Raw genomic sequence first — 23,041 nt, 5'->3', positions numbered from 1 at the left:
CTGCTGTCTTCAAATGAAAAAAAAATCCTAGATCCAGTTGAAGCTTCGGGGAGTTATTTTTTTAAGTAGGGAGAATGCAATTACTCAAACTTCATCACTGTTCTACCCAATGATTTTTAATTACCTTACTTTTATGTCTCTTGTGCAACTGCTCACCTCTAGGATCATTGCCTCTCCTTTTCTGCTGACTAGGAGGGCAAACTGCTGAATGTATGACCGGTTCTGCAGGCCCCTTTCAGCTGGATCTGAGCAGGTCATTATCTCAACGTGTCCATCCTCCGACCACCTCTGTGAAAACGGGAAATGGTATTGTCCCTGTGTTACAGCTGGGAAACTTGAACGTTAAATGACTTGTCAAAAGTTACACAGGAAGACTAAGGCAGAGCATGCACTCTGTTTCATTTCTTGAAATCTATGACAGTGCTGCTAACCCTCATTCATCCTTTCTCTCTGAATCACTGCAACAGTTTCTGTTACAGTTTTCTCTGAAGTCAGTTAAGTATATACCTTCTCTACTCATGGACATGTTATAAAAGCTGGGGCCTCAGCCTGAAATTGTGATATACTTAGATAACCGGATATAATTAGTTATTTCCTTAAGAACCTATATTTAAGAATCCAAAATTTAACATGAGAGAAAATCTGATTCTGTTTTTATAATAGTTTTGTATTTTTTGTTCATCTACCACATTCAACCATTGCCCTTGATTTATGCCCCAGTACATGGAAGAGGAATATGTACCATTTATTTCCATAGACAAGTTTCTTGCGTATGTAGCTGTAGACTGAGGATGCTGAGGTCCCTGAACCCAGAGAATGTTTCTGTTTTTCAGAAGTCTGGTAACATTTGTGCACTGATTAACATATAATCTGCTCTTCCCTCCATGTGGATGCGTTCTGAGCTGCCCTTTATTTGACCTTTTTCTTTATCGAGATGCTGATTATATCTGTTGTTCTACAGAAAAAGTAGACATTCGTCACTATACTGCATGAGGCTTTCTCCATACAGACTGACCTCATCAGAACTTTGTTCCTCCTGTACATAGGTATCTATTTGCAGTCTTAAAAAAAAAAAAAAAAAAAAGAGAAACTGAGAAACTCAGTCTGCGTACCCTGAAAATATATTAAGGGAAGTTACTTAAAGAAAAAGATTGTGATGTGCTCATCAAAAAACCCAGAGAAATACCATGGCATGCATTTAGCAGGAATATTGTGCAACATCATCTAAAACATTTCTCCAAGTCAATACATATGATGAAGAGGACTTAGTTCTGAGCAGACTGAGCTATAGAGTATGTATGTGTTTCACTAAGTACAATAGCAATTAAAGTGCAAAGGAGCACATAAGTAAGGGTATATCCTTTGGATTTACTTACCTACCAGTTCATATGGAAAGATGTTTGAAAGGTCAGGACGCCCATAGGCCTTGCACGAGTCTGACCAGCTGTGCCTCAACTCCTCAGCTGTTCGATGGGACCAGCAGTTCCAAGGAGATGCTGGGAGGTTAACGTGTCAAAGCAAGAGACAGGCACTGGAGTGGGGGGTCATGCACATACCTAAGATAGATATCTAGAAAGATAAATCTTCAGTGTGGCCACAGTTTTTCACAGGGCAATTCAGAAAGCCCAACCATGGAACAAAAGCACATTAAATCTTCTCTGTCTGGGTTGTCATCAGTTATTGTGAGAACATTTCCCTGGGGCTATATCACTTCCAGGATTTTCCCTCTCTCAGGCCCATACCCCAGCTCCTGTAACTACAGCTACATTTGGGAGAACCTTTAAGGACCTCAGAGATATTGATGTGCCTTTGATTTGCAATCCTGTGACTTGCAGAAGATGTGGGTGAATAGCCGAACAATGTATATAGTAATAGCTACCATAATAGCACAGCATGTAAGTTTTCAATTAAATGTTCTCTTCTACTGTATGTCATCCAAGACAGGCTGTATTGCAGGACTTGTGATCAGAGGAGGATGAGAAGAATACAGAGTTACCAAAACAAAGAGAATGACTACCCAGGGGGAAGAGTGAAGGGAAGGGAGAGGGGAAGAAGGGTGGAGAACAGAGATTCTGCAATGGTAATATGCTGGCAGAGCCCTCCATTGGCAGCCAAATAACAAAGGATTTTGTGACCTTGAGTCCCTTGCGTAAAGAGAAGCACATGTGCAGAGTGACAGCAGCTTGGGCCCAAGGTTCTCAGGTCCCTCTCCATTAAAAGGCAACGGACATCACAGTCTCCTCTGGGTACTGTTTGTAACAAAGTCTTATCCCATATTGTTTACATCTGATGCCTTTTTAGCACAGACCATTCTTTTAGTCTTAAAACATCTCCTTATTTTATGTTCTTTTGTTACGTGATGAGTGGAGACATGTAATACAAACTTTTCATTTCATCCATCTTTATAGCTGTATTCAGTAACCAAGCTTGATTATTAAATTTGAGCCTTATTCTACACCAATCTACTCCTGTGCTATGTTCTCAGGCCAAGTCGTCTAAGCAGACCATAAACCAGATGTGATTTTTAACTTTTTCAGGACTTAATTTTGCCACTTGGTTTGGATCACAGAGGAGTTTTCAGCCTGCAGTCTTTGATGCCTTATGTTTGCGTTCATAAAAATTATATAGAAAGTTATAAAAGAGTGATAAGGCCTTCCAGTTTTACCACCAAATGGAAAAGTTGTCCACACAAAGAATTTATAACCATCTTGTAGCAATTTCTAGGATCTAAAATCATTTTAGCTGATTATGCATTAGAGATGTTGAAAAGAATGTAAACCTACCAGTTTCTCTACAAGAATCATGAGAACCAACTCTGTTTCCTGCTTTTATATACCAAAGGCCTCTCTTCAAACCCCACTTACATGCTGAGATACATTGACTTCAATAGGACAACTTACGTGAGTAAGGAAGATTTGAATGAATGAGGGTTTCAGGCATGGAATCTAAGATCAAGAATCCTGAAAGCCCTTTAGTTAATTCACTTCAGTGTCACTAATACTGAGTGACTGAAAAACTTCAGTTATGATTAATGACATTGGGATTGTTTTCAAAAGATAAAGTCAGGATTCTTTGTAAGTCTTTTTGCCTGTTTTTAAAACATGATAGTTACATTTAAAACATCTTTAAAAAATATTAGTCATGTAAAAAAGCATGCATATTCAAAACCTAAAAATTGTCGAGAGACAGATTTTAAGCCAAGCTTTCTAGTCATTGAACGTTGTATAGGAAGCTTCCTTTTGGAAATGGGTGTATTTAAAACCGTGAATGCTTCCAACAGTCTTTTGTGTATGTGAATTTTGTGACAAGCCAACAATTTTGTTATATTTTATCCTATAAGGGTTAGCAAAAATGTAGTTTGTAGAAAAATGCAATGATTTTAAAAGGAAAACTTAGAAACATTCTTATTGTCAAGGATTAGAGCGGCAAATAGCCTCATGCTAGGCATCTGCACCATCCCCCCATCTTTCACTAATATCCTTTTGGTAGACAATATCATTTTTATCTCAACAATTTAAACCCACCCAAATGTGAGCGTAAGTTAAGAAACATTGATGCACAGAAGGAAAAATTACACTAACCTCTACATTTGATATGACAGTGCTTTCACTTGGCAGGTTGCACACAGTTTACTCGTAGTAATAAACTCTTTGCACAATAAGTGTTGTTGCAACACCCTGCTATTAACAGTGCTATTTCATGCACTTAATGATACCTAAGCAATGGAAATAATAAGGCAATTTACAAATACTAAACCAAAAAGAAGTTGTATTTCCTCACATATGTAGAGTATGTTCCGATCCATTTATGTTTCTGCTGAGTTCTGCTGAAGCATGAAAAAGGTTGTAAATCATATTTGACATACATCCCATGGGTCAGCCACCACTCTTCTAAGATAGCTGAATGGAATGGGAATAACCACTTTTGGAGGCAGAATATGAAAAAAGAACTGTGATGTACTGTACAAGGCAGAAAACCATCACTTAAAAATGATCAGCAGCTTAAATTCAGGTGCATGCACTTCGTTTTTCAATCCAGGTGAGGAAACGGTAGAATAGAATGGCAAAATGGCAATCCTCTGTGAACTTCAACATTGTCATGGGATGGGCCCCAACAGGGTCAGAGACTGCTTCAGGAGTGCAGGGAAGGTGTCAGGGTATTCACTGGAATGATGATCTGAGAGGGAGGCAGCTGGTCCTATCAGTTCTTATTTTTGCAGACCAAACAACATCTTCTTCCACCATTTAAAATTCAGGACCCTCTCCTGACTCACAGCATGGCAGTACAGGTATTTTATATATTCATGTGAACAGAAGCCCTTTGAGGAAGTGTTGTAGAAAGGGTAAGATATAGCTGCTATTTATGTTGTACACACCCTATGAAATTACTAATGCAGACCCAGTTCTGCCCCTAATGAAGATGATGGCAAACTCTTTCCCAGTCCAGTGGGACTAGGATCAAGCCATGACAGTGTTCAGTATGCCACCCTCTCAGCCCAGAAGCATATGACGAAGATGCTCTCATGTACCCAGGCAGAAATGTTATGACATTCAGCGCATCTGCAAATGGAATGGCTGTGTTTGCACCTGCTCTTTTGTCTAGGCTGCCTTTTCCTATTTCAATCAAGTTCCACCCATGTCCTCTCTTTTCTCTGGCTCTTAGACATTTGCTATAACCAAGAGAAAAAAGCAGCCTGACAATTCCTAAGCGGGGATGTAAGCCACTAGTTGTTGAAGTGGCCAAAAGTGATGACAGCGAAAAAAGGCAACTCCTGCTGCTTGCAAAACTCATCCATCCTCTCCTGCTGGCCAGACTGGCACTGCCCATGCCAGGAGCAAGTAACACAAGGTCCTGTGAGATGCAACATCTATCCCACGTTGCCTTCATGTACTGCTGCCCCTCAAACACTAGTATCAGGATACAGAAAATAACAGATATTTGTATGCATGCATGCTTGCACATATGTGTATGTGTGTTGTGGTTTAACCCCAGTCAGCAACTAAGTACCACATAGCCTCTCGCTCTCTCTCCCCCTCCCACCCCCCCCGATAGGATGAGGAAGAGAATTGGGAAAAAAAAAGTAAAACCCGTGGGTTGAGATAAAGGCAGTTTAACAGGACAGCAAAGGAAGAGAAAATAATAACAATAATAATGATGATAAAAGAATGTACAAAACAAGTGATGCACAATGCAATTGCTCACCACCTGCTGACCGATGCCCAGCCCGTCCCCGAGCAGCGATCGCTGCCCCCCGGCCAAGTCCCCCCAGTTTATATACTGAGCGTGACGTCATATGGCATGGAATAGCCCTTTGGCCAGCTTGGGTCAGCTGTCCTGGCTGTGCCCCCTCCCAGCTTCTCGCTAGCAGGGCACGGGAAGCAGAAAAGTCCTTGACTAGTGTAAGCACTGCTTAGTAACAACTAAAACGTCAGTGTGTTATCACATTATTCTCATGTTAAATCCAAAACACAGCACTATACCAGCTACTAGGAAGAAAATTAACTCTATCCCAGCCGAAACCAGGACAAAGTGTAACCATGTATATGTATATTAATGCATTAACTCATTTGTAGATGAAGGGTAATCAACAATGTCATGACGTCATGGGGGCCTGTAATTGCACATCAATCTGGACTCTGTGCCTTGATCTGCAGGCTCACATTACTGGCAATAACATTTCTGGTGTAATCATGCATATACTTCGTATTCCTCTGGCCAGGATGAAGCTGTAGGAGCTAATGTATTCTGAGTCAGACCAACTGCCGCTCATGAAGGGAAAAAAAGACTTGCTTGAGTAACCGTAATAATTGGAAAATTATTTTGATAGCCTGAAACAATCTAATATATTACAGAATTTTATTAAAATAATATCAAATCAAATTAACTGCTATTCCATAATGAATTAGGTAACAAGGTAGGCAGATATTAATCGGCCTTGGCTCCCAGGCAGGGGAGCCAGGAATTTATTAGCTCTTGCGGCTTGTGTGAGGGTGAAGACAGAAATCAGTATCACAGGCTGCAAGGGAAGCCCCTGAGACAGCTGAGCTTTTACTTTTTTCTCACTTTCACTTTATAATCCATCATTAAACACTTGTATTTCTTTTATGTGGGGTCTTATGAAATTTTTAATTTTTTAATTGCTTTGTGATTTAATAATGAGGATTTTTTGTGCATGTGTGTGTGTGCATAGCATGTGTAACTCAGCTGCCAATATTAGAATTAACTCACCTTTGTCCACCTATGGCTGACCTTTATGACAGAAAGAAGTCATTTTACAACTTGTCTAATTACCAGCAGAAAGATTGCCAAGTTCCTGGGTGTGCTGGTTTTGGTTGGGGTAGAGTTAATTTTCTTCACAGTAGCTAGTATGGGGCTATGTTTTGGATTTGTGCTGGAAACAGTGCTGGTAACACAGGGGTGTTTTGGTTACTGCTGGGCAGTGCTTACACAGAGTCAAGGCCTTTTCTGCTCCTCACCCCACCCCACAGCGAGTGGGCTGGGGGGGCACAAGGAGCTGGGAGGGGACACGGCTGGGACAGCTGACCCCAACTGACCAAAGGGCTATCCCACACCATATGACGTCATGCTCAGCATGTAAAGCTGGCGGAAGAAGAGGGAAGGGGGGAACACTTGGAGTGATGGCGTTTGTCTTCCCAAGTCACCGTTAGGCGTGATGGAGCCCTGCTTCCCTGGAGATGGCTGAACACCTGCCTGCCCATGGGAAGGAGTGAATGAAACCCTTGTTTTGCTTTGCTTGCGTGCACAGCTTTTGCTTTACCTGTTAAACTGTCTTTATCTCAACCCATGAGTTTTCTCCCTTTTATTCTTCAGATTCTCTGAGCGAGCGGCTGTGTGGTGCTTAGTTACCGTCTGGGGTTAATCCACAACAATGGGCATTGTGGCATCAATAACTGGGTTTAATCGGCTACCACACCTGTCCTGTCCTATCCTATCCTATCCTATCCTATCCTATCCTATCCTATCCTATCCTACGCTATCCTACCCTACCCTATCCTATCCTATCCTATCCTATCCTATCCTATCCTACCCTACCCTACCCTATCCTATCCTACCCTATCCTATCCTATCCTATCCTATCCTATCCTATCCTACGCTATCCTACCCTACCCTATCCTATCCTATCCTATCCTATCCTATCCTACCCTACCCTACCCTATCCTATCCTACCCTATCCTATCCTATCCTATCCTATCCTATCCTATCCTACGCTATCCTATCCTACCCTATCCTATCCTATCCTATCCTATCCTATCCTATCCTACCCTACCCTATCCTACCCTATCCTATCCTATCCTATCCTATCCTATCCTGTCCCGTCCTGTCCTGTCCTATCTCATCTGAAAGGGGGAATGGAGGAACATTGGGCACAAGGCATGGAAGAAGGGGAAAAATAGGGTGTAGTGTCCTCCAGTGAGAGTGTACTAGTGTACCAGTGTACCTCTAGGTACACTAGATACTTAGGAAATGATGAGGGTATGCCTTATTCATTCTTTTTTGTTGGCATTGAAATATGTTATGATCAACACTAACTCTATTTCATGCTGCTTTGTGTGGTCTGCTGCTAATTCCTGGCTGGATGATGGTCCTAGCAGCTACATGAGTAGTAGAGGGCTGGACTTGGACTTTCTGTGCTAGGTTTCTGTTTGTACAGAGAGATAGATTGCCCTTAATCTGACCTGTGACAGGTGAAATTACAAATCATGCCAGTACTAGCAAGAAGGAAGACACTTATTTGATTCAAAAAATCTCGTGAGAAAAACAACTTTTGGAGCTGGAGCTCAATGAGTCATGAAAATAGGTGAATCTGGAGTGGTGTGTTCTTGGGAGGGTAGCTGTTTTGGGTGGTTGATGGGATAACAGCAATGAATACAATAACAGAGATAGCAAGAGTGGGTAAATTGAGCAAGAGAAAACTGTCAGGAAAATCAGACCTCTGTTTCCTTGGAATAAGCTGATTTGAAGGCCCAGCTTTGGAAAACAGGTGAGGAAATTAAGGTGATAGGAGACAATTATCTCTCTGAAATATCCTCTGGATATTGGGACAAAAGGTGGAGGAGCATATCTGTCTCTGTATTCTGTTCCGGAGAGAATTGAGACTTGTTCTTGGGACCTGTCAGCCAAAAGAAGGATATGAAGCTGGTGTTGCACTTCCACTCAGCATTTTAAAAAATGTCTCTAGTTTTGGTTTTCATATATTTAAAGGCAAAAAGTCACCAGGATTGCTTGCTGCCTCCTGAAGTTCTGCCTCTGAGCAGGACCAGCTGGAGTCACTTTTGTGGTCTTGCTTGGGAGGAGGAGGAGAGAGTGACACTTGTGCTATTCCGAAACACGAGCTCTATGTGTTGCACCCCATCTTGCTTTCTGCAGTTTTTCTCATAATTCTGTTCTGTGCTGACTTTGCTTCACAAACAATAGGTGTTCCCAGCACTGATATTTTCTGTTCCCTTCTTGGTTTGTGTCTGTGGAAAGGAAAACAAAACAGAGAAGTTCAGAAGAACAGAAGCCCCCAGCACCCTTACCAGACACGGCACAAACTTGATTGTGCAGTGCCTAATGGGATACGTGAGACCAATGAAATCTGTACTGCAGAGCAGCGCCAGACCTATCCATTACACCTCTCCCGGGCGTACTGCCCAGACACTGGTCAGATGCCTTCAGTTCTTGTGTTGTTGCTGTCATGCTTCGTCCTTGACTATCTCCTGCATTCTTTTCCCTCACTTGGCTTTTTCATTTGGACATGGAACTTCTTGAGCATTCCAGGGAAAGTCAGGGGGACACCAAGGAGGAGAAGTAATGGAAATACTTGTCCTTAAGGCAGGAGCTGGGCAATAGAAGGTAACTTCATTTTTCTGTGAGCCAGCCTTTTAACCATTTGACATGTCTATTAGTGGAACGTATTTCTGTTCAAGTACTTGCCTTAGGGATAACTTAGATCCTTTTTCAGTCAAAACTTATGTTTGTTCTTGCTAGAAGAGTATAATGACGGGCAGGAGGGTGCCTGGATGAGGTTGAAGTAAAACATGTCCAGTTTGGGAAACACTCACTGATGGATAAAAGTGTGTATCTGCTGTAACTGCAGTCTTTCAATAGAGAAGGGAAAGAAAGGGTAACATGTTCCTTAGAGAACTACATTTTTCTGGGGTTAGTGAAATCACTTCGTACTCACTTCAGGCCTTTGAACTAAAAGCCCAGCTATTACCCCAGATGAGAAATCTAGTTTTTGCCCTGATAAATGTAGGCAGAGGGTTTCACTCCAACAACTGTTTTTGTTCAAATATAAAAGCAGTTTTAAAGTAAAACACTTCTTGGCATTACAATCGGCTTTGGACTTTCAGCACATAAAACAAGTGGAAGAACGTGCCCCTTTGATGACATGGGATGTTCAATGTGTGCTGTAGTAATGTTATTTATGACAGTTCATGACTTCCTATTGCTGTTTGGCTGCTGGACTTTCGTGATTGTCATTTCTGGACATGACAATCTGCATCTACGTAAAGAAGATTGCACAAAGAATGGTTCTCTGGTAGACGGAGGACAGCTCCTTAAACTTCCCTACTCTGTTACGTGCATTTTATAAGCCATAGCACTAAGCTGAGAGCCATGAAGTAAGTACCACATGGCTCAGAAAGCAAGACTGATGGGAGATGCTGCAAGTTGCCCACACGTTGAAGCTGACACAGTCCATTACAGCACTGGGGTGTATGGCTGGGAAAGCTCCAGCAGGATCCCCTGGGCTGTCCCCTCCCTCAGTTTCCCCAGCAGCCTTGTGCTAGCCCCATTCAGCTCATGGTCATGTAGCAGAAACCTGGAGCCTCAAGAGCCACAGGATGCAAAACTGGCACTTGAAAATTCCCAGTTGTCAGACAGCTCCCCATCTTGTCTTAAAGAAATATCTGCACGTATTCTAAGGTATTAACGCTCACACTTTGGAGGTGCAGTAACATGTGGGCCTTTTGTTTTTCATGTTTTGCACATAAATAGATCCAAAATGAAATTAACAGCTCCCTGGTTGATAATTACTTTGAAGGAAATGAGATCTGATTTATACAAGCCCACTGGTTAGGGAGATAAATAAGAGACCTGAAATTAAGAATGAGGGGAATAAAGGTCAAATGCATAATGGTTGAGATGCATGTGAGGGCAAACTGGCTTTTTGACTGTATCTTTTTATAGAAATATTTAGTTTTAAAAGTCATAGCATGGTAGTATGAAATGGAATATTTTTATTAGATATCATATCATTGACTGAAATGATGCACAAGTGAGAGTAGTAGGCACTGATTAAAACTAGTTAATGAAGATTTTTTTTTTGCCATCTCCTTCCAAAAGTTAGAGACAATTTGGATTTGCCTGCTTTGGGAGCTACACAAAGGTGAGAAGGTTTGTTTCAGCCTGATGGAGATGAGAGAATAACAGAAGGCTTCTAGGGGATTAGTGATGGAGATTTGGGAGGCATCTGCCTGGGGATCTGAATGTGTTAGCTCTTCCAGGGCCCACAAAACTGAAGTCTGGACTGGGCTCAAATCATGTTTCACACAATTCTTTCTATCAGTTTGAGCTCTGTGTTTCTAACCCCTTTGGGGTTTAGAGTGAATTTAAATGCAATAAAGCCACCAAACTCTACCTAAACAAGTGATCATCTCAATTCTTGTCATTTGTATCTCACTCCTAACTTACCTCATCCTGTTTCTTGCACAAAACATCCAGGTCACAGATGCACCTTCTACAAAGAATATTAAAACTCTCTTTAAATACATCCAGATGGGTGACTGAACAATAAGGTAAAAAAACCTATTAAACCCATTGATATTGGTGTGAAATCTCACCAGTTCCAAAGCTTCTGAAGCTTCTTCCTCTTGGTTGCTTATTCATTAGCCCATTTGATACAAGTCATTTCAAGTTGGTTCCTATTAAACATAATCAAAAGCCACCATCACAGTTGACAAGTCCTCTGTGCAAACTAAACCACACAGCACTGAGCTGCCAGCATACAGAAGAGCATGAACACCCTCTCTGTCATAGAACCCCAGCTGCAATTATGAACTCACATGTAAGCAGGCTTGGTTGCACAAATATCATCCCATCACAGCTGGACCGAGCACATGAGAAAAGCAACCAGTAAGGCTGCAGCAGTGGAAAGATCTGACCATGCTTAGTACTAACAGATCTCTCACATCTTGGTGGGTTGCACCTTCTCACGTTAAAAGGCCTCAAATTACCAGTGTGCTTATGCGTTCAAGCATTTGAACAGTCAACAGAGCTCGTCAGATGTTAAAACTTAGGGAGTCATTTAGGTTCTTTGGAGGCCCTGGGACCTTCTGCTGTGGAGCATACCTGTCCTGGGTGTTGTTACTGTGATGCTGTCAGTGGCCATTTTGTTTGCCTTCTGCAAGCTGCAGGCTTCCATTAAGATAATTAGTGGAATATAATGTGCTTGACTGATGCATCTCCCTAAAGGGATAGTGCTTTAAAAATAAGAGCCTGAATTCTCACTTACATTGAGGCCATTTTACATCATTCTGGCAAGCGTAAGAGGTCTTTCAAGTGGGTGTAGAAGTAACTTATGGCCCGTTTACACAGCCAGATCAGTGTGAAGCGACCTTCATGTAAATGACAACCAGGCCCCAAATCATTAAGTTACTTTTTTTAAAGATCCAAGTTGGCCGAGGATGCTTTGAGAGGGGAAGTGAAGTGTTTTTCTTTCTTTTTTTTTCTTCTCAAATTAGTCAAATGAGGTTGATCGCTTTAAAGGATGGAAGAGTTCACCACGGCTCCAGAAAAACATCAAGTATGAGAGCCTAGATTATGTCAGAAGACATGCAGCAGCCCACGCATTAGACTTGAAATCTGTGCTCACACCTGCCCCGACTCATTTTTTCTCCCTTTGCATTTATTGAGATGACACAATGTCAACAGAATTCTGCAAACTTTATGACAAAATTGTGACAGATCTGCAATGGCAGAATGACTTATGGAAATGTTGAAGTGGCTTCTCAATCAAGCCTCAGGATAGCTTGTGACTCCATTGTCTTAGAGGTCAGAAGTCAGACTCCACCGAGGAGAGACATCACTTGATTCTGGTCCAATTTCCTGCCATATGCTGGAGGTGGGAGGGGGGAATCAAAGCTTTTAATTGCTCGATCCCTATGTTTTCTCATCTGCATTCCCCAAGCTAAAAATGCTTTCCATAGCACACTCCGTTGTTTGTAATGTGGTCTGATAAGTTTTTAAAATACTTAAGATCTGATTCCTTATGGTCTTGTCTCTTTTCAAATCACTTACCATTGCCCAGAACAAAATAATGGACTGCCATGGACATAAGCAGGTAGGTAATACTGTGTTGGTAGCATTTCACTCCTACGTCATATATGTGGAAATAACTTCACAAAGTATAAAAGAAGGACAGGTCAGACCTGTTGCACACTGTGAATTGGACAGCTTGGACAGGCTAGCCAAGCATGGATGGATGGGCAGAGGCTACTTGCTTGTGGTACCTTGCTTGCCCCAGTGGAGAATGTGTCTTCATTTCCATTGCCTTTGGTAGAATTTCTCTTGCTTTTTCAAATGTACTTTTTAATGCGATTTTCCCAAAGTGGTAAATATGCATTTCACGCAACTAGGAATTGAAAAGGGAGAACTGAGAAAGAAACGGCTTCTTTATTACATATATTCTTTAAATTATGTATAAAAATATGGTTGGAGAGTTCCACCCTACTGAGAACACAAACCGACTGTTCAGTGAGATTGGCAAGAGGGAGACCACCCAGCCCAGTGCTCTGGACTCTGCTTTATGTCTGATTTAAATATTGGGCTCAGGGTCACGGGCTTGCGCTACCGAGCTCTCCATGGACTACAGCGGCCCTCAGGCAGCTCCTCTTGCTGCAACCAGCTGCAGCTGTGCCCTTCAGAAAGACTAAGCCTATCTGCTACAGGAGCAAGATTTAGCAGAACCACAGGTGGGGGGAAGGGGACACGTGAAGAAGCAGTCTCGATTTCTTTCCCAAGTCCTAAAATTCCAAGAGTGCAAGTGATATTACCCTTTGGAGAATGTCTGCAGCTTTTCCTAACAGCATTTTGGTCACAGGAGAAATCTGGTCCTGGGCTAAAAGACATTAATTAATTCCTTTTTCTAGAGTATATTTCTCATTGCAGTTACCAAGTCCCTCTCACCTTTTCAGATTTGGATGCACCACCTTTCTAACCTGACTTCCCCCAAAAGCAAACAGAAGATCTTCTTGTGAGAATGAGAAACTATCAGTCCTCATACCAGTGACACAGGGATGAGACGCTTGGCAGCGCAGCTGCGCTACTGAGAGAGATGGGGCCCAGACAAACAGACGGTGGCCAGCGGTTCGCACTGTAATAATGGGCTCAGCAACAGAGACAAACCCAGCAAATCAGCCAAACACAACTCCCTGTTCACCTGCCTGTTTCTGCCAGTCTCCTGCACCTCAAACAGGGTGTTGCATCTGAGACAGATACGTTAAATGGGATTCTACAATGAGTGCTGAAGGGCTGAAGTACTTGGAGAGAGAGCTCAAGTTACCTATTTGTGCTGGCAACATTAGGAAATGTTCCTTTGTTTCCATTCCCAGCAACCTCAGTTCACCAGCAGACTCGGCTACTGCGATGCAATGAAAGGAGAAACTGTGAGCGTAACACATTTCAGTGACTTTCCTTGATACGAACCTCTTCACAGTTCACTGAAAGAGCTTAAGGAAACTCGGGTGCTTCTGCACAACTTTAGTGTGGCAGGCAGGTACCATGACCGCTGCTTGTTTATATTTAATGACTATAACATTATGGTACCATTTGTTTATTTAAAGATGAACTTCTGTGCTCAGTCAAACTTTAGACACATTATTTAAACATAAGCCAATTTGCCAATCATGTATCTGCAGCTATTTTCCTCCATAAATAGTTAATAATTGAAGATAAATATTTGTAAACATGAGACTTTTTCTTCAACATTAATTTTCTTCTCCTGCTCATTCATACTAAGAGGTCAATGTAAGCTTCTGATTTTTGTGTTTTATTTTGGAATCTCTTTTATTTTCTTTGGGAATGTCCATGACCAAACAAGTCAATGGATGGATGACAAGCATTCAGCATGAATCATATAAAAGAAGAGAGAGAAGGACAAGGAGAAAAACATTCACACATGAATTCACAGTCTTCTGAGAAAAGAAAAAATGAAAGAAAAAATCCGTTCTTCAGACAGTGTCAGCATGAGAGGTAAATACAGTGCTGAACCATTTTTTAAGCCATTAACTGGCCAGGATAAACAAATGAGATTTACTTCAGCTGATTAAAATGCATTAGAGCTGTACCTTTTTCTCTTCACTTTGATTTCAACAATTTTTAGGAATACACTGTTTTTCCTAGATAAAACATATCCTGATTCAGCAGAGTCTCCTTTTCTCTCTTAAACACTACTGGAGAAGTGCTGTAAGTCTGGTTATTGATAAAACAGGAAAAAAGAAATAGAGTGCTACAAATCTTATTCTGAAATGAGGCTGTCTGAAAACCAGAAATTTCAGTACATTTTTTAATATATCAACACATTTCTGCTCATCCAGTGTGAAGTGGAGACATTTTGAAAATTTTGTTGGATGTGGAAGATTATGTTCAGGTCCCTGCTCTGAATCAGTTTGAAGTGAGATTTATTAAATATTCATTGTGAAAGACAAAGTCAAGCAGAGCAGTGATTTGAACCTGCAGTTCCCTCATCCCATACAAACATCCTACCCTTGCCAACAGGTCCCCCTGCTTGCATGCATGGCCTCAGCTCTCCCCTGTTACCAGCACAAATACTGAGTAGGATTGGGGTCTTTAATATCCTGCTGTTTGTCCTTTTCGGCTGTCTGTCTTTCTTGCTTTTTCCCTCTCATAAATAACAGTTTTGAAGCTGAAGTGAAAATGGAGTTGGGTCAAGGGGAAGGAAGTGCCCAAATGTAGCTGGATTTCCATAGAAATATTGTATTTTCATTCTCTTTTTGACTTAAAGGTTAATATTCAAAGCATTGGTAAAGTTTTCACCATTCCTTTCCTGGATGCTTGAACAGATTGTCAGTATATGGAGAAGAATCCAAAAGTTACTAGTTTTTGACAATATTCACGGTGTCTGGTGCCTGATAAAAGTAAAGATTTTCAACAACAAAAATATGCATATCACTTTATTTTTAAAGGTGTTACTGCAGAGAAGACACTGTTTTAAATTGCTTGCTGTTGGGGACAGGACAATATGAGGGTGGATTCAGTAATTTATTTTCTTCCAGCATATTGCTCTCTTTAAATATACCATTTCCTGCTCTGTTCCTAGAGGACCTTATGTGCCATGGGCCCCAATTGCTGATATACTGATTTTTTTCTTGAAAGGTGCTGTATGCCTGTGACTTTGTTACACATCGATGGCACTGAGCACTGCTCAGCCTCTCCTCGAATGGGAACTCGAGAAAGTCAGGAGTGAGTCAACACTTCTGTGGGAGAGGCAGGAAATACCAGGAACACAGGGATGGGGCAACAACTCCTGCCTAAACCCATGATGCGATGGGACGACTGGCTGGGTTCTGTGTTTTTTGAGGCTTTTCTGGTTTGCCATTTTTAGGTCTACGAGTACTCTTTTAATACCGAACTGCTAGGGACTGCAAACAATGAAGAGCAGTAGCCATCTCTTTGCTTTGTATTGTACTGGGTGCAGAATCACTCTAGGATTCATAGCGTTATAATAGACACAAAAATAAGAACGGAACTTCTTCCTAACTTGCAGGGATTCCAGTCACGGAATACATGAATTTTCTATTTCCAATGGTTATTGCTCCCTTTTCCTTCAGAAGGGTGGACACCTGAACTGGACCTGCCATGCGTTATAGCTGCACTTTCAGGTTGAATACGTGTGTCCAAAAGAAAAGCCTCTGTCAACTCTCCTTTCTATGTTTCCTTGGTGACAGTGGTGCAATATTGGGCAACTAGGCTAGTCCAAAATGTAGTTATTTAAACATTTATTATTTTATAACAGTGTGTTAAAATTTAATCACATTTTAAAACTATTCCAGCTGCCTCTTTATTAACTCTGTACTATCAATAGCTGAACTGGAAGGAGTTAATAACTTCTTCCTAATTTTCTTTTATAAATATGTGATTAGCCTGAATTATTAGGAAGGCACAATAGCTTTATTCTTCCTGTCAACTATGTGCAGAGAAGTCGGGATTAGTAATCTCCAGGGATCAGGAGCTGATTTGGTGGAGGCAGGCAGGAGGACGGCTAACTTTTGAACCTAAGAGGGCTTTGCTGGGCAAGGGTGACAGCTGTAGCATCTTTAGCCTGGATTTGAATTTGAATTCTATCTACCAGTGCAGCAATGTTATGACTTGGCAATATGTTATAATAATCTTTGTGACACAAATGTCGGGGGCTTTTTGTTACATGTCCTCAAAGAGATTTAGGTAATTAATGTTAAATTGATGATATAAAACCTCCATTCTATCTCTCTTACTAATTCTGATCTACTGTAAATAGACAGAAATATTCACAGGCCGATAATCCCAATGCAGTTTGGGGGTTTTGATTTTTTTTTCATCATGAGTGTGAGGTCAATAGTTGCTGTAAGATATTCAGCTCTGAATCTGAGAGAGTTTATATTGAAAACACATTGAAAATATAGGGATGGGACCTGAATGCATTCTCCTGCTGAGAAGGCCATATACTATTTCGTACTGTAGTCTTAAGTGAGAAAATGGGCCAATGTGTCAGAATTTATCAGCTTTTCAACACAGTTGTGGGCTATTAAATGTTTATGTAGCAGATGGGAACAGTGGAGAAATACAGTGCATAGCACACATGCCGTGTTGGGCCAAGAGGAAAGGAAGTTCTCCAGCCTTCCCCCTTTGCTGTACTATGAACCTATGACCCTGTTGCCCAGAGGCAAAAAAGCTACCTGCAGAGATGTCAGCAGTATGGAAAAAAGGAATTACAGTGAAATACAAACACTCTGCTCTGCAGAGATGGTTTTCTAAGTACTTTAGGCTTTTTGTCCGTTTGGTTCAGTCTTGGCAAAAACATTGAGGAATTATTTTAGGTAGGACTAGGGCATAGAGATCAAGTAAAATGAGTGAAATTAAATGTGTGGAAAATAACTCAGGATGGAATATTTAGAATGAACTTGCTGACAATGGAATGCAATGGGCCGGAGAATTGATGAGAAATGCAAACTATGAAAATCCCATTTCTTCAGAAAGTTCAGGTGAAATAGTATATTCAACACGGAAAAGTACTCCTGTGCTAAACAAGAGCTCAGATCTGAAAAGGATTTCAATAGTCTTATGCTTGATATGTGTATTTTGTTAGGAACTGGGATCCGTTTTTCTCAATGGGAAAGAGCTGAGAGAGAAACCTCTGCCTGAGTTTTTCAGTCAATTAGCATATTCTTTAATTAATGAATTAAATTAGAGAATTAAACTTGGGCAATTGGTGAGGATAGATAGCAGTGTTGTAAATTTTACACTTTGGGGATCCTTTTGCTCTGGCCCTTTCCTTTCTAAATGATTGGTTAATAAATCTGACTAATGAAGCATGCAGATAAAAGGTAACACTTTCAAATGCATCCAATTGACTTAGAATCCAAAGCCAATGGGATTTATTTTCCTTAAGTCATTTAGATTCCTCTGGAAGTTTTACTCATATATTCCATTGTTAACATTGATAAAATAATGAACACTTACAGTCCACAAGGGGAAAAAAAACCTAAAAGTAAAAATAAGATTACTTATGGACTTCAGGAACTGAACTGACCACAGTAATAACTTCACAGATCTTGTGGCTGAAACTTGCCTAAGAGCTTCTGGCAGTTTACTCCAAATATGCATCAAAGAACAAATGACTAAAACGGTGCTGTACTGATATATGATGTTCTGTAACGTCTTCTCATCTCACACTGAATCTTGGGATCATTTCTACAAGCCTCTGCTGCTGGACAGGCAGTTCCTAAGTCAATGGTCTGTTTTATTCTCTCTCCATAATGTTACATATGGATTGTCTACACCTTTGAAATGTTAATTTTCTTTTGAACAGTGTGTTTTAAGGCTGTTCCTGGTGAGACACTTTTTTTCCCCTAGATACCTTCTTTGTAGTTTCTTGAGAAACCGATGAACTATCTCTTGTTTTGTACCTACCTAAGGTCTGGAAATCTGTTTTTTGCTACACCATAGCAGGGCTGAACTGGCTGGTGCACTCCCATATGTTCTATAGCACAACCCCTCTCAGGCTGAGTGATCTCCCACTAGGCAAGTTCCAGGTAATCACCCAGGTTTGTAAAAGAGCAAACGTAAAATGACTAAATATAAAATGAGTAAATGACAGTCCAGGCTGCATGGGCCATGGAGCAGAAGAACATAAAACCGTAGGTGCCATGAGAAGGAGTGCGAGGCAACCATGAAATGAGGGAGCCTCCATGAGCAGGACTTTGAGGTTAGGCAGTGGACCAGTCCCTTGGTTTACCATGTTTAGCACTAGAAGTTATTCATAAATTCACTGGTGTTTGCAGTGTTTTCAGCCTTGTTTTCAAATTGTAGGATTTATTGTGACGATAGTGGTATTGTTCATTATGCTGTTAAAAAAGCCATGCAGAAAGATGACTTCCAGTAGTTCAGCTTGTTTGGATTGTATGTGGCTGCTTATAATCCTCCTCAAATCCTCAGAACTTATTGGCATTGTAGTAATGTACTAGCTTCAGTTTAAGGTGGCCTTGAAAGGCTATTTTTGACCCTAGCTCTGTGTTTGTCTCAAGGTAACAACTTTGAAAGACTAGAAGAAATGCGTAAGAATTGCTCTAATATGCAGTTTTGGAAAAGCTTGAGGCTAATGGCTGGTTTTCCATTTTCATACTCTTTGTTCAAGATTAAATGGATCAAATTCAGAAGTCCCACATTCATTCAGTTCTCACTCAAAATTTCCATGGGTTTGAGACCATTTACCAGCCTGGGTAAAGACTAGAAAATAAGATCAGCAGATAGAGTCTTTGGTAAACAGAAGCTTTCACATTTCTATTAAAATGTTTAATTTTCAAAATCTTCAGTGTTCAGTGCTGCTGAAAGCAGTTACAGTTTACATCATAGCATCATCTCGGAAATACAGTGCGACGATTCAGGTTCTGGGATGAGTCCACTTTGTTTCTACCCTCTTTTTCAGATGAAAACATTTTTGACATTTGAGGACAATGTGCATGAAAGGTTTTATGCTACAGAATGTTGAGATAAGCAGGGAAGAACTTCCTTGTGAGAACCATGGGAGTTCCTCGCATTAGTCACACTAATAAATAATAGACTGTACCTACTGAGCTCCCCTTTGAAACAGACCTCCCTGTGCTCAAGGAAAACCTAGTATTGGATTCTTCCTTTTAAGTTGCTCATTCGGTTTTGCATCTTGCTTTGCAGACAGCTGCTATTAGTTACTAGTGTTTGTAGGAATAGAAAAGGTGGGAAAATACTGCTTTTTAAGTGTTCCGTTTCCTTTCACTAAACGTCCAGCAAATTCCCAGTTGAAGAAAGCCTTATCCCACCCCCTCCCCACTCTCCACCTTTCCTCTATAAGGTTTTTGTGAATTGTGTTTCTAATTCTCTAAATTCATGCCAACTCACTATTTACCTTGGTCCACCATTTCCTTTCCATTGTACAGCTCCCCTTTGCAGGACCTTTTACAAACAGACCTCAATAACTGCCATTGCACTAACATACCGTGGTCTTTGCTAAAAGCCCAGTGAGAATCAGTGCCTTTTTATTTAAAAGTTTGTTACGAGTTACGTTGTCCTTGTATATTTAGCTGGTGAGGACCAGAACCCCTCACAGCGTATCTGAACTGACTCTCCTTTGAGTTGTGCCAAACAGCAGAACGGCCCTGGTTTACCTGGTCTCCCACGACAACAGACTTGATGGCAGCCAAAGAGATCGAGCGGCAGCCGAGCGTGACAGCCGACATCAAAGCGAGAATGCCACACCTTGATCCAGGCTTCACTCTACCTGCCGGGGCAAACTTATTAACGTGACCACCCTGAGAATTCAAAGGAGCAAATGCACACAGGCACACAAAACCCAACCACTCAAATTTGAAAATGAAAATAGAAGTCTAGACAGCTTTGCTTCAGAATTCATTGCTGCTGACCTAATTATTTGGATCCTGTGCTTTATCTTGCTCTTTTCAAAGAACAAGAAGAATAGTTAATTTCGCTTAATAGAATAATTGAATGTCATAATTGTGGAGGTTTTTTTTTTTTACTTCAACAATAATGTTTTAGTTAAGCTGCCGACTCTTTCTGTAGAGCTGCTAATGACCAGGCTGCTCACACAATGAATTAGTTAATCTTTGTTTCCTTGCCGGACCATTTGGACTAACTTAAGCTGATGAAGATTTTGTGTACGTGCATGTGCTGTAATGATTGGTTTTGCCTATGATGTCCTGAGCTGTAAATCAAATCTCCTTTTCATTCATGATTTGCCACATGCAAGAACTACAGAGAAGTAGAGGATAATTAAGATATGGATTTGTCTGAATAACCCGGGTTTTTTTGAGATGGGATGCTTACATTTGTCTGTGTTTAACCAACGTTGCACATAGGAAGAGTTCAAATTCTGGAGAGTTTGAAATTTGCAGCGTGGGAGCCTGTTTTATTTTTCCAAAACGGGATTAACTGGGTGCAGGCCTTAGTCATCCAAATCGTACAGAATTTTGGGATGGATAATGCCATTTAAATGAATCTGGTGAGCCCTCTCTCCTAGTTGAAAGGATGGATGACATTTTGATGACTTCAGTGGTAAAGTGGTTGTGAAAAGATCTGACTAATACAAAGTGGAAGTTTCGTAATAACTTTAACGAGCTCCACAATTTCTCACATTTATAGTGTCTTCCATCTTGTAAATCCCAAAGCACTTCACAACAATATAAAGCACCAGTGAAAAGCAGCTACCTCTAGGGCAGAAAGTGGTGACCAGCTGGCTCCCAGCAAAGTACATAGCAACAAAATGAGAAGGAAAAGTAATTTTGGCCAAGTAAACTGGATTATAAATTAAAAGTAAGTATTGTATTGCCTAAAGGAAATACTTTGTCAAACACTGTGCCCCTTTTTCATTCCCCTTTAAAGAAAGCACTGTGAATGAAGAGCATGTTCTGGTTATTAAATGATTTGTCTATCTCAGCCTTTCCCCAACTGTGGTCTGGAGTACATTTATTAGCGGTTTGTGGAGACTTTCTGGTCAGAGTGGCGAGACAACTTCAGTTTTCAAATGGGGTTTGTAGCTTCATGTAGCCTCACCCAGGATTTTTCTACTGCCTCAACTCCCACTGAGTATTGCAGTGCCATATGTTGTAGTAGGGAATACGAGTGCTTAGAAATGCTGGGGATATGGGGTGCTTAGGAAACTCACTTTTTTGGTCAAAACCAAATCTGGGACACTTCTGCAACTTGCATATCAAATTCTGTGCAGCAGAACACGCAGGCTGAAATGATGGCCAACATTCAAAAAGAGAAAAAAAACGAAACTACATAACATTCTGGTGTGGTAAGAACAGCACTGTTAAAAAAGGATTCATCCCAAACTGACTCCTAAATCCTTATTTGGCTTTATTTGGACCTGGCCTGACCCAAAATAGGGGAAACAGAAAAGGGGAGAAAAGGAGAACAAGAAAGGCTATAATTTATTAACTTTACCAAAATAACATATGTTCATTTTAAGCTCCTTTCTTCAATGTTGCCTTAACAATATTTTTCCACAAGGGATTATAAATAGAGTCTATAATAAGGATTGTGAAATTGAGAGAAGATATTGTTCATGAGAAATTCCTTATTTAAAGCTGTTGAACAGTGTAAATGTGTTTAGAACCGTGAAGCTGTCTAATAAATATCCTCTGGTCTAAAACTTGGCCCAAGCTAGGTCAGAACTGAATGTTCTTATGTGGAAGGGGTACTTTGAAAGCCCATAGCCGAGACGAGACAGGACGAGCTCCTGCAAAGAAAGATCCCAAAATGTAGCAAGGAGAGATTAGCCCAGAACAGACGGTTAAATCTGAGTTCCTTCCAGTGTCCTGCTCCTGCTCCATTTCTTGCCCCATCTTCAGGAAGAACCAAAACTAAATGGAATTACTGTGAAATGTAATCATATTCCAGTTTTGCTAATTTGGACTCAAAATTTCAAGACAGCTTACAGATCTTTGCATAATCAGCTCCAAACACCTCACACTCCATCAGATTCTAGTATGAACCCGGTAACATCAGTCAATCTATATGGGATAGAAATTAAGAAGCTTGTGTGTGTGTGTAAGTCAAATGAGTTTGAAATTTTGGTCTGTGCCCTGCAACAATAGTAACAACATCATTCCATTCCCCTACCCATGAGATAAATGCTATCAGTGAGGAAGTACGATACTGATCTGGAATTTTCTGGCCCAGTTTGGTCATGTGTCTGCATTTATTTGCTTGCCATTTAACATCTATTGCATGCTAATTTTACATTATGATTTCCAGGGTGATTAGCATGCCTTTTTAGCTGTGTATTCTCTCCAACTTTCATTGCACACTTTGAACATAGATAATATGTAAATAGTTCCGTTCTGCAGTGGTTTCCACTGTGTGCTCTTTGGATTTAGCTACTCTATGAAGTAAATAGTGGAGCCGGTTGAACTCTTCATAACAAATATTTCATCCAGCAAATTCAGCTCTTCTGTAAATGTAATGCATACAAGCTGATTGCGATTTTCCCAAATTAGTTCATTATTTGTAATTGTCTGCTGAATTATTTTTGTGAGCAAACTGTACCCTATGAATTATCTGTAATTTGAACACTATGATTATTTACTTTAAGTTATTCCTTGTGTGTGACTGTTCACCTGGTTTTATTTCTGGTCCCTGATTGAATAGGCTGACTTTGAGAAACAGGTGCTTTAGATGGGATTTTCACTCAAGAGTTCAGTGTGAAGAGGATTAAATGTCTCTAGAATAAAGATGGGAAAGAATAGTTCTGAGGAGGAAGGAA

Source organism: Mycteria americana, chromosome 5, assembly GCF_035582795.1.
Source record: "Mycteria americana isolate JAX WOST 10 ecotype Jacksonville Zoo and Gardens chromosome 5, USCA_MyAme_1.0, whole genome shotgun sequence".
NCBI lineage: Eukaryota > Metazoa > Chordata > Aves > Ciconiiformes > Ciconiidae > Mycteria > Mycteria americana.
This window is presented reverse-complemented; position numbering follows the sequence as displayed.